The 12734-nt window shown below is 38.6% G+C and overlaps 1 non-coding gene across 1 annotated transcript; it reads right to left on the reverse strand.

Annotated features, from left to right (window-relative positions):
* Positions 1-873: 873 nt before the first annotated feature.
* On the reverse strand, positions 874-977 carry LOC130964676 (small nucleolar RNA R71). The gene has a single exon (XR_009080761.1). It is a non-coding gene; the product is annotated as a small nucleolar RNA R71 (small nucleolar RNA).
* Positions 978-12734: the final 11757 nt, after the last annotated feature.

Raw genomic sequence — 12734 nt, forward strand, 5'->3', positions numbered from 1 at the left:
CAATCATATCTTTTTGATTTCTAATTTCAAAATCTTTTTCAAAAATCACTTGATTTCTTTTCCACTCTTGGTTTTCGAAAATCAATTAGTATTTTTCAAAATGTTTTTAAAATCTTTTACTTAATTTTCGAAAATTTCTTCCCCTCTTCTCACATCCTTCTATTTATGGACTAACACTATTCCTCAATGAACAATTCGAACTCCATCTCTCTTGATAAGTTTGAATTCTTCTACTTCTTCCCTTCTATTTTTCTTTTCCTCTGACACCTCAAGGAATCTCTACACTGTGACATAGAGGATTCCATATTTTCTTGCTCTCTTCTCTTTCATATGAGCAGGAGAAAAGACAAAAGCATTCTTGTTGAGGCTGACCCTGAACCTGAAAGGACCTTGAAGCGAAAGCTAAGAGAAGCTAAGGCACAACTCTCTGTAGAGGACCTAACAGAAATCTTCAAAGAAAAAGAACACATGGCAGCCGAAAACAACAACAATGCCAACAATGCAAGGAAGGTGCTGGGTGACTTTACTGCACCTACCCCCGACTTCTATGGGAGAAGCATCTCTATCCCTGCCATTGGAGCAAACAACTTTGAGCTTAAGCCTCAATTAGTTTCTCTAATGCAACAGAATTGCAAGTTCCATGGACTTCCATTGGAAGATCCTCATCAGTTTTTAGCTGAATTCTTGCAAATCTGTGACACTGTCAAGACTAATGGGGTTGACCCTGCGGTCTACAGACTTATGCTATTCCCTTTTGCTGTAAGAGACAGAGCTAGGATATGGTTGGACTCACAACCTAAAGAAAGCCTAAACTCTTGGGAAAAGCTAGTCAATGCCTTCTTGGCAAAATTCTTTCCACCTCAAAAATTGAGTAAGCTTAGAGTGAAAGTCCAAACTTTCAGACAGAAGGAAGGTGAATCCCTCTATGAAGCTTGGGAAAGATACAAACAATTGATCAGAAAGTGTCATTCTGACATGCTTTCTGAATGGAGCATCATAGGTATCTTCTATGATGGTCTGTCTGAACTGTCCAAGATGTCTTTGGATAGCTCTGCTGGAGGATCTCTTCATCTGAAGAAGACGCGTATAGAAGCTCAAGAACTAATTGAAATGGTTGCAAATAACCAATTCATGTACACTTCTGAAAGGAATCCTGTGAACAATGGGACGAATCAGAAGAAAGGAGTTCTTGAGATTGATACTCTGAATGCCATATTGTCTCAGAACAAGATATTGACCTAGCAAGTCAATTTGATTTCTCAAAGTCTGTCTGGAATGCAAAATGCACCAGGTAGTACTAAGGATGCTTCATTTGAAGAAGAAGTTTATGATCCTAAGAACCCTTCAATGGAAGAGGTGAATTACATGGGAGAACCCTATGGAAACACCTATAATTCTTCATGGAGAAATCATCCAAATCTCTCATGGAAGGATCAACAGAGACCTCAACAAGGTTTCAACAATAATAATGGTGGAAGAAACAGGTTTAGCAATGGCAAGCCTTTTCCATCATCTTCTCAGCAACAGACAGAGAATTCTAAGCAGAACCACTCTGACTTAGCAACCATGGTCTCTGATCTAATCAAAACCACTAAAAGTTTCATGACTGAAACAAGGTCCTCCATTAGAAACTTGGAGGCACAAGTGGGTCAGCTGAGCAAGAAAATTACTGAACTCCCTCCTAGTACTCTTCCAAGCAATACAGAAGAAAATCCAAAAGGAGAGTGCAAGGCCATCAACATGGCCGAATTTGGAGAGGAGGAAGTGGCAGTGAACGCCACTGAGGAAGACCTCAATGGACGTCCACTGGCCTCCAATGAGTTCCCTAATGAGGAACCATGGGAATCTGAGGCTCACACTGAGACCATAGAGATTCCAATAGATTTACTTCTGCCATTCATGAGCTTTGATGAGTATTCTTCCTCTGAAGAGGATGAGTATGTCACTGAAGAGCAAGTTGCTAAATACCTTGGAGCAATCATGAAGCTAAATGACAGGTTATTTGGTAATGAGACTTGGGAGAACGAACCTCCTTTGCTTACCAAAGAACTGGATGACTTGTCTAGGCAGATATTACCTCAAAAGAGACAAGATTCTGGGAAGTTTTCAATACCTTGTACCATAGGCACCATGACCTTTAAGAAGGCTTTGTGTGACTTAGGGTCAAGTGTAAACCTCATGCCTCTCTCTGTAATGGAGAAGCTAGGGATCTTTGAGGTACAAGCTGCAAGAATCTCACTAGAGATGGCAGACAATTCAAGAAAACAAGCTTATGGACTTGTAGAGGATGTTTTGGTGAAGATTGAAGACCATTACATCCTTGCTGATTTCATAGTCCTAGAGATTGGGAAATGCATGGATGAATCCATCATCCTTGGCACACCTTTCCTAGCCACAGCAAAGGCTGTGATTGATGTGGACAGAGGAGAATTGATCATTCAAGTGAATGAAGAATCCTTTATGTTTAAGGCTCAAGGATATCCCTCTGTCACCATGGAGAGGAGGCATGAAGAACTTTTCTCAAAACAGAGTCAAACAAAGCCCCCACATTCAAACTCTAAGTTTGGTGTTGGGAGGTTCCAACATTTCTCTGAGCATTTGTGAGGCTCCATGAGAGCCCACTGTCAAGCTACTGACATTAAAGAAGCGCTTGTTGAGAGGCAACCCAATGTTATATTTTATCTATTTTCCTTTGTTATTTTATGTTTTCTGTAGGTTGATGATCATGAGAAGTCACAAAAGCAATTGAAAAAGCAAAAACAGAATGAAAAACAGAAAAAAAAACAGCACACCCTGGAGGAGAACTTGCTGGCGTTTAAACGCCAATGAAGCTAGCAAATGGGCGTTTAACGCCCAGTCTGGCACCATTCTGGGCGTTTAACGCCAGAAAGGGGCACCAGACTGGCGTTAAACTCCAGGAAAGGGCAAGAAGTTAGTGTTAAACACCAGAAATGGGCACCAGCCCGGTGTTTAACGCCAGAATTGGCACATAGAGCAAGTTTGCTCGCCATTTGGTGCAGGGATGACTTTTCCTTGACACCTCAGGATCTGTGGACCCCACAGGATCCCCACCTACCCCACCACTCTCTCTCTTCTTCACCCATTCACCAATCACCTCAACACCTCTTCCCCAAAAACCCCTCACCTATCAAATCCCATCTTTCTCTTCACCACTCACATCCATCCTTCATAAAACCCCACCTACCTCACCATTCAAATTCAAACCACTTTCCCTCCCAAACCCACCCTCCCATAATCGAACCCTACCCCTCTCTCCACCCCTATATAAACCCATCTTCACTCCCTTATTTTCACATACCTTAAACACTACTTCTCCCCCTTTGGCCGAACCACAAAGCCACCTACATCTCCTCTATTTCTTCTTTTTCTACTCTCTTCCTTCTTCTTTTGCTCGAGTACGAGCAAACCTTTTAAGTTTGGTGTGGTAAAAGCATTACTTTTTGTTTTTCCATAACCATTTATGGTATCCAAGGCCGGAGAAACCTCTAGAAAGAGGAAAGGGAAGGCAAAAGCTTTCACCTCCGAGTCATGGGAGATGGAGAGATTCATCTCAAGGGTGCATCAAGACCACTTCTATGAAGTTGTGGCCTTGAAGAAGGTGATCCCCGAGGTCCCTTTCAAACTCAAAAAGAGTGAATATCCAGAGATCCGACATGAGATTCGAAGAAGAGGTTGGGAAGTTCTTACCAACCCCATTCAATAAGTCAGAATCTTAATGGTTCAAGAGTTCTATGCCAATGCATGGATCACCAAGAACCATGATCAAAGTGTGAACCCAGACCCAAAGAATTGGCTTACAATGGTTCGGGGGAAATACTTAGATTTTAGTCCGAAAAATGTAAGGTTGGCATTCAACTTGCCCATGATGCAAGGAGATGAACACCCTTACACTAGAAGGGTCAACTTTGATCAAAGGTTGGACCAAGTCCTCACAGTCATTTGTGAAGAGGGCGCCCAATGGAAGAGAGATTCAAGAGGGAAGCCGGTTCAATTGAGAAGGCATGACCTCAAGCCCGTGGCTAGGGGATGGTTGGAGTTTATCCAACGCTCAATCATTCCCACTAGCAACCGGTCTGAAGTTACTCTAGACCGGGCCATCATGATTCATAGCATCATGATTGGAGAAGAAGTAGAAGTTCATGAGGTTATAGCCCAAGAACTTTATAAGGTGGCGGACAAGTCCTCTACCTTGGCAAGGTTAGCCTTTCCTCATCTCATTTGTCACCTCTGTTATTCAGTTGGAGTTGACATAGAGGGAGACATCCCCATTGATGAGGACAAGCCCATCACTAAGAAAAGGGTGGAGCACCAAGAACATTCCATCCTCCTCCATGAAATTAGAGAAGATCAAAGAATCATGAGAGAGGAGCAACAAAGACAAGGAAGAGACATTGAGGAGCTCAAGCACTCCATAAGATCTTTAAGAGGAAGAACAAGTCGCCATCACTAAGGTGGACCCGTTCTTTAATTTCCTTGTTCTTTATTTTCTTGTTTTTCGAATTGTATGCTTACGTTTATCTATGTTTGTGTCTTGTGATCATTAGTGTCTTAGTGTCTATGCCTTAAAGTTATGAATGTCCTATGAATCCATCACCTTTCTTAAATGAAAAATGTTCTTAATTGAAAAAGAGAAGAATTGCATGAATTTTAAATTTTATAACAGATTAATTATTTTGATGTGGTGGCAATACTTTTGTTTTCTGAATGTATGCTTGAACAGTGCATAAGTCTTTTGAATTTGTTGTTCATGAATGTTGGCTCTTGAAAGAATGATAAAAAAGGAGACATGTTACTGAGGATCTGAAAAATCATAAAAATGATTCTTGAAGCAAGAAAAAGCAGTGAATACAAAAAAAAAAAGAGAGAGAAAAAAAGGGAGAAAAACGAAAAAAAAAAGAGAAAAAGAAAAAGAAAGAAAAAGAAAGAAATAAAGTTGTGTTCCAAGGCAAAAAGAGTGTGCTTAAGAACCCTGGACACCTCTAATTGGGGACTCTAGCAAAGCTGAGTCACAATCTGAAAAGGTTCACCCAATTATGTGTCTGTAGCATGTATGTATCCGGTGGTAATACTGGAAGACAGAGGGCTTTGGGCCACGGCCAAGACTCATAAAGTAGCTGTGTTCAAGAATCATCATACTTAACTAGGAGAATCAATAACACTATCTGGATTCTGAGTTCCTATAGAAGCCAATCATTCTGAATTTCAAAGGATAGAGTGAGATGCCAAAACTGTTCAGAGGCAAAAAGCTAAAAGCCCCGCTCATCTAATTAATACTGATCTTCATAGATGTTTTTGGAATTCATTGCATATTCTCTTCTTTTTATCTTATTTGATTTTCAGTTGCTTGGGGACAAGCAACAATTTAAGTTTGGTGTTGTGATGAGCGGATAATTTGTACGCTTTTTGGCATTATTTTTAGTATGTTTTTAGTATGTTTTAGTTAGTTTTTATTATATTTTTATTAATTTTTAGTTAAAATTCACTTTTCTGGACTTTACTATGAGTTTGTGTGTTTTTCTGTGATTTCAGGTATTTTCTGGCTGAAATTGAGGGACCTGAGCAAAACTCTGATTCAGAGGCTGAAAAGGACTGCAGATGCTGTTGGATTCTGACCTCTCTGCACTCAAAGTGGATTTTCTGGAGCTACAGAAACCCAATTGGCGCGCTCTCAACGGCGTTGGAAAGTAGACATCCTGGGCTTTCCAGCAATGTATAATAGTCCATACTTTGCTCAAGATTTGATGGCCCAAACCGGCGTTCCAAATCAGCTCAAGAATGTCTGGCGTTAAACGCCGGAACTGGCACAAGAATGGGAGTTAAACGCCCAAACTGGCACAAAAGCTGGCGTTTAACTCCAAGAAGAGTATCTACACGAAAATGCTTCAATGCTCAGCCCAAGCACACACCAAGTGGGCCCGGAAGTGGATTTTTTCTGTCATTTACTCATTTCTATAAACCCTAGGCTACTAGTTCTCTATAAGTAGGACCTTTTGCTATTGTATTTTCATCTTGGTTCTTCTGGTTCCCTCTCTGGGGCCGAGGCCAATGATCACTTTTGTTCTTATGTATTTTCAACGGTGGAGTTTCTACACACCATAGATTAAGGTGTGGAGCTCTGCTGTACCTCGAGTATTAATGCAATTACTATTGTTCCTCTATTCAATTCAGTTTGTTCTTATTCCAAGATATTCATTCGCACTCAAGAACTTGATGAATGTGATGATTATGTGACGCTCATCATCATTCTCACTTATGAATGCGTGCCTGACAACCACTGCCGTTCTACAAGCAAACAAAGCTTGAATGTTTATCTCTTGGATTCCTTAATCGGAATCTTCGTGGTATAAGCTAGAATTGATGGCGGCATTCAAGAGAATCCGGAAGGTCTAAACCTTGTCTGTGGTATTCTGAGTAGGATTCAATGATTGAATGACTGTGACGAGCTTCAAACTCCTGAAGGCTGGGCGTTAGTGACAGACGCAAAAGAATCAATGGATTCTATTCCAACCTGATTGAGAACCGACAGATGATTAGCCGTGCCGTGACAGGGTGCGTTGAACATTTTCACTGAGAGGACGGGACTGTAGCCACTGACAACGGTGATGCCCAACATACAGCTTGCCATGGAAAGGAGTAAGAAGGATTGGATGAAGACAGTAGGAAAGCAGAGAGACGGAAGGGACAAAGCATCTCCATTCGCTTATCTGAAATTCTCACCAATGAATTACATAAGTATCTCTATCTTTATGCTTTATTCATATATCATTCATAACCATTTGAATCTGCCTGACTAAGATTTATAAGGTGACCATAGCTTGCTTCATACCAACAATCTCCGTGGGATCGACCCTTACTCGCGTAAGGTTTATTACTTGGACGACCTAGTGCACTTGCTGGTTAGTTGTGCGAAGTTGTGAAATTATGTTTATACCATGGTATTGAGCACCAAGTTTTTGGATTCATTACCGGGGATTATTTGAGTTGTGAAAAGTAGTGATCACAATTTCATGCACCACTCATCAACAACACTAATCATCAATACTCATTAACACCACAATTCCCAATAATCTTCATCAACCACAATAATCAATATCATTCATCAATTAACATAAATCCTATTTCAACATATACAATCCCTTAAATCCCCATCAACATGCATACACCACAATATTAATTCAAACAACCATACATCCAATTCAATCCTATCCTATGGTCTACTAGCCTAAGTGTCCATGAACATTACATATTACATAAAGGAAACCAAAATTATACCTTGGCCGATTTTCAACATGCTCAAACACCAAACTTGATTCCAATCAAGCTTCCACCAAGCTCCAAACCATCAAAGCCAAACCAAAAGCCACCACCAACTCCAAAAACAAGCTTCATATATACAACATAACCATACATCAACAAATAAAGCTCATACTATACCAAACCACAAGGATAAAGAGGTTCCTTACCTTATCCAATGAGATTATGGGTAAAAATCTATCAATTACCCGCTACTAGAGATCACCTAAACAACCAAAACCACAAAATCTACTCAAAACCACAACCTCAAAAATGCAGAAATCTAGGGAACAAAACTGGGAAGTGAGACGCGAGTTCACAGGTTTCTTTGGATAGAAATGTAGAGCTCGACGAGAGCTTTGCGTGACTGCAAACGGCTCATCAATCGGAGGTCCATAACTCAAGTTACATGCAAAAGAAGGTGAGGGTGAATAGTAACATTCCCCTCTTCTCTCATCTCCAATCTACGCCCCTCCCTCTCAAGTTAGGACAAAATGAGCTGAATGCTCATTAATTTGCCTTATATATGTTGGACCTTGGGTCCAGTTTGGGCCCGGTCCAACCCGCTAGCAATTTTGGTCCGTTTAGCCAACTTTTTAAGCCAAAACCTTCAAGATTAGTGCCCGGTTTTCAATTCAAAAATTATTTTTTTTTTCAAAATCTTATTTTTCTAAAAACACAGCACCGGACAAGCTTAAACCGGTTCGCAGTTTTTCTCGGTTTTTCTCAGAAAATACATTTTTCAACTCAAAAAAATTCACTGAATTCAAATTTCACATATATATTTTCAAATTAAAAATTCTAAATTTTGAATCTATTCCGGGCACTAAAATTATTTTATAAAACGATTTTTACGTAAAAACACGGGTTCTTACATCCTCCCCTGCTTAAAACGATTTTCGCCCTCGAAAATCTGAATCACACGATGGGATATAGATATACATATATTCCCCACGAAGTACCCTACTTTCAACGTTGCTAACCCAACAAGTTGCCAAGGCACCTCGTTCACCATCATCTTACAGTGTCAACGTTCTCTCTCGCCAACTCCTCTATAGAATAATTCACTCGGATCGACAGAAAATGAGCGGATTTGGTTAAGCGAACTACGATCACCCAAACCGCATCATAGCCTACTTCCACTGAGAAATCTCGAGAGGCTGTATCGTTCCTGACGACTTCTGATGCTTGACAAGAGAACTATTGCATAGTTTGGAATGAATCAAAACAAGGATCAATTCATTGGTAGCATAGTCCAAACCAACAATGAATTCTCAAGATCAAATAATAATTTCACAATACAAAATAACCGGGAGTATTTTGCTCCCAGGTCGTCTTCCCTAGGAGTTGCAATTAAAGTGCTCCATTATTGGCTATGAGGAAATGGGGGTTGGATGATAGTGATTGGCAAGAAATTTAAAAGACAAGAAGGTAACTTAACATGCAAGAAATTAAATGAAGGCAAGTAAATGCAATGAAAATAGAATTCAATGACTAAAAGAGCTCTTGGTGAGGATTGGGTAATTAGGGATTGCTATTCTAGTAGTGGACCACAAACATGGTAATTGTGTGTGAATTAATCCCAATTAGTCAACCCTACATCGAGAATAAGTCAAAAGGGCATAATTAACCTCAATCCACAAATCCTAGCCAACTCACTAATTAACTTAGTGAAAGGCTAGCGTTAGTGGAAACCAAGTTAATTAACAACCCTCACACAATGTGGAATGGACATCCACCACTCAAATTCACCCAAACCACTCAATTTCTCAACCAAGAGTGAGAAAAACTATGTAAAAACCCAACCAAGCATTTTATCAACTACTTGGTGGGTATGAAAAGAAAGCATGGTAAATGATAAGAAATAATAAATGCTATAACTACCAAGCAAGGGAAATAAAGATAGCAACTCAATTAGGCAATAAAATTGACATAAAACATAAAATTGCATTAAATATAAATCAAAATGACAAGAGTGTTCATAAACATAAAAGGCAACTAAAGTGAGAAAGTAGCAAGATAAACAAGGAAAATTAAGACAATAAAACAAGGAAAGGTAGAAGAGACTAGATGAAAACAAGAATTAAAAAGTGAAATTACAAGGAAAGTAAACTAAGAACCCTAATTCTAGAGAGAGGGGGAGCTTCTCTCTCTAGAAAACAACCTACATAATGCTAAACTAACACTAATTTCTTCCCCCTTTCACATGGAGTGAGGCCTTCTCTAATATAGGAAGAATCAGCTTCAGAAAGTCCAAAAACTGGGCTCTGGAGGCCCAGAAATCACCCCCAACGATTTCCATTAAATGAGTCACGCGTTGGGACCTGTGCGTACGTACAGGTGTGTGCGTACGCACACATGCTGATTTTCCTCTTGTGCATACGCACAGGATGTCGTGCATACGCACACATGGTTTTGTGGCTCTTGTGCGTACGCACAGGTAGTTGTGTGCATGCACACTCCAATGTATGCTTCTCCTTTGTTCTCTTTATGTTTTCTCCCTTTGTACATGCTTCCTTCCACTTTTGCCTTACGAAACTTGCCTCTAGGACCTAAAATCCCTCATCAAACATGTCATGGCTTCGAATGGCATAAAAGTGGGATTAAAATCACTAATCTAAGCTCAAAATAGCATGTTTTCATAATTAGACACAATTTAGAGAGAAAACACAAAAGTATGCTATTTTCATGAATAAATGTGGGTTTATGTAATGAGATCCACTCAAATCAAACCAAAATATATCGTCAAATATGGATTTATCAATTCCTCCATACTTAAACAATAGCATGTCCTCATGCTAATCACAATTAAAGGAGAAGGAAAAAGGGGGAAACAATTTATTCAATGTACTAACTACATGCATGCAACTATGCAAAATGCTATTTATCTATATGTACAAGATGATTTCCTATGGAGTTTGGCAAAAACAAATAAGAGATTCCAATCAATCCAAAACAAGCCTTAGGGCCAAGGCAAAGAGTTAATACACTATGATCAAATTCCAAAGAATTGAATTGAGATTTTCAAAACTAACTAATAAACAACTTGCTAGAAGATATAATATAAGATACAGGAACATAGAATTGAGCAATCGAACCCCTCACCGGATGTGTATACACTCTAGTCACTCAGTGTTGAGGGCTTAATCACTCAATTCTCCTTTAATAATGTTTTTCAAAGCTTTGCAAGTCATCTAACAATCAACAATTATTTAGTGCATGCATACAAATATCAAGAGGACTTTTCAAGGTTTAAATGGGGCTAGGGTCAATGTGAGGTTATATATGGTTAAGTGAGCTTTATATTTGCATCTTTGATTAGCCTAAGCTCTCACCCAACCTGCATAACAACTTATACAATTCAAAGCAAACCTAACTACCCATTCCTCACTTTTTCATACACTCATGCATTTTCTTTTTGATCACCACACATATGCATTGATTCTTATTGAACTTTACTTTGGGGCATTTTGTCCCCTTTTTATTATTTTTCTTTTTCTTTTCTTTTCTATATTTTTTTTCTTTTTCTCATTTTTCTCCTTTTTTTTTTCAAACTAAAATATATACAATAACATCAATGCATATGGTTCAACATTCAGTGCATGTGTATGTACCCAATTCCCAAAATTTCCAGCAAAATTACTAAAATATACTTTTATCTCACCCAATGTTCCCAAACTTCCCACACTTAATTGATAAACATACTCACTAGCCTAAGCTAATCAAAGATCCAAACAAGGGACATTTATTATTTTCCGCTTCAAGGATTGTAATGTGCTAAAATTAAGAACAAGTGGGTTTGGCATAAGCTCAAAGTTGGCTAACAATGGAAGATAAAAAATAGGCTATTTGGGTAAGTGAGCTATTTGAAATGATGGCTTCAATCATATACATGCATGCATACACAAAATAATAGACATATAGAATCAAGCAAATCAAAGATTACACTCATAAAAGGAGTTTATCACACATGAACAATCTTTATGGTTGGAAATGTGCAACCATACAATAGGGCTCAAATCTCACAAGGTATGTTGTTCTAACTCTTTTCTATGTTCTTATGAAAAAAACACTTCAAGCAAGTTTGAAAAACAATTTCTCAATTCAATCAATGGCATGCCCTAAAAGGGATTTCATGAAAATTTCTTGTTGTTTTTACCAAAATTATTCAATCTACATGCAACATGCAAGTATGTACTACCATAATACTATAAGCATTAAAGAAATATATACAAACAACCTAAACAAAGTGCAAATGAGAACAAAAATTGCAAAAAGAATACTGTAAAGTGTCTAAGAAAAGGATTTTACCCCCATCGAAGTTGGTGATCCTCCCCTACACTTAAATTGTGCACGGTCCTCCGTGCATGCACATAATCCGGAGAATGAAGGACTATGCGGCTCCACCTTCAGATGGTAGGCTCCAGGGGCTCTGGTTGCTTTGTAAACAAATAAACAACAATTGAGAAAAAGTAATATGTGTGTGGTATGATAAAAAGTAATGTGTATATTCTAAATGCGTGCACAATTTAGAACACAACACATTGGCTAGGTGAAACGTAAACCACATAATCAAAAGAAATGATATGGTCCTCAATTAAATAGCCTAGGTTGCAAGTAAAGAATAAGTAAAACTTAAGGCACAAGCAACCCTAGGTAACCACAAAAGTGAATTGAGTATTTGATATTGGTTATTGAAATTGTGCACATGAAAGCGCAAGATTGATATAAAATAGCACAATAAACAACAACCAATCCCCTAATGAATGGAAACTCCTTATTCATCATGAAACATAATGAAAAAGTCACATGGGAAGGTACTTGTTACAAAAAGTGATGAGCTTGATGAAAATCAAGTTAAGTCACTCAAACAAATGCAAAGCATTAACAAGGAACAAGTACCGGACATGTGATAAATTTGATATATAAATCATGATGAACAAGTAATTTCAACTCAAATCACCTAATTCAATGCACTTATATAATTTATCCTAGTGGTACAATAAAAAAACATGAGTATCCAAACCCACTAGGTACTAGTAAATTAAGGTAAAATATAAGTGCATTGGTGGAAACTTCAAACAACAAGCAATCCAATTATCAAACAAACACTTGTAATTTATTTAATGAATAAACTATCAAACTAAAACTAATATAATTACTAAAATAATAATGAAATGCAAGCAAAACAAACAAGAACAAGTAGTAAATAGGGTGAAAGGAGAAGGAGAGAGGAAGGGAAAAGAAGAGAAGAAGCAGAGATAAGAGAATAAGAGAAAAGAAGCATAATAGTGAGAAAACAGGGGTGTGCGTACGCACACTATAAGGAAAAAGAGAGGTGTGCGCTTGCACACTCTATGCGAGCGCTCCTGGCAGAGGAGGGATTAAGAAGTGTGCATGCGCACAAAGGCGTGCGCACA

The sequence above is a fragment of the Arachis stenosperma genome, chromosome 2 (assembly GCF_014773155.1).
Source record: "Arachis stenosperma cultivar V10309 chromosome 2, arast.V10309.gnm1.PFL2, whole genome shotgun sequence".
Lineage (NCBI taxonomy): Eukaryota > Viridiplantae > Streptophyta > Magnoliopsida > Fabales > Fabaceae > Arachis > Arachis stenosperma.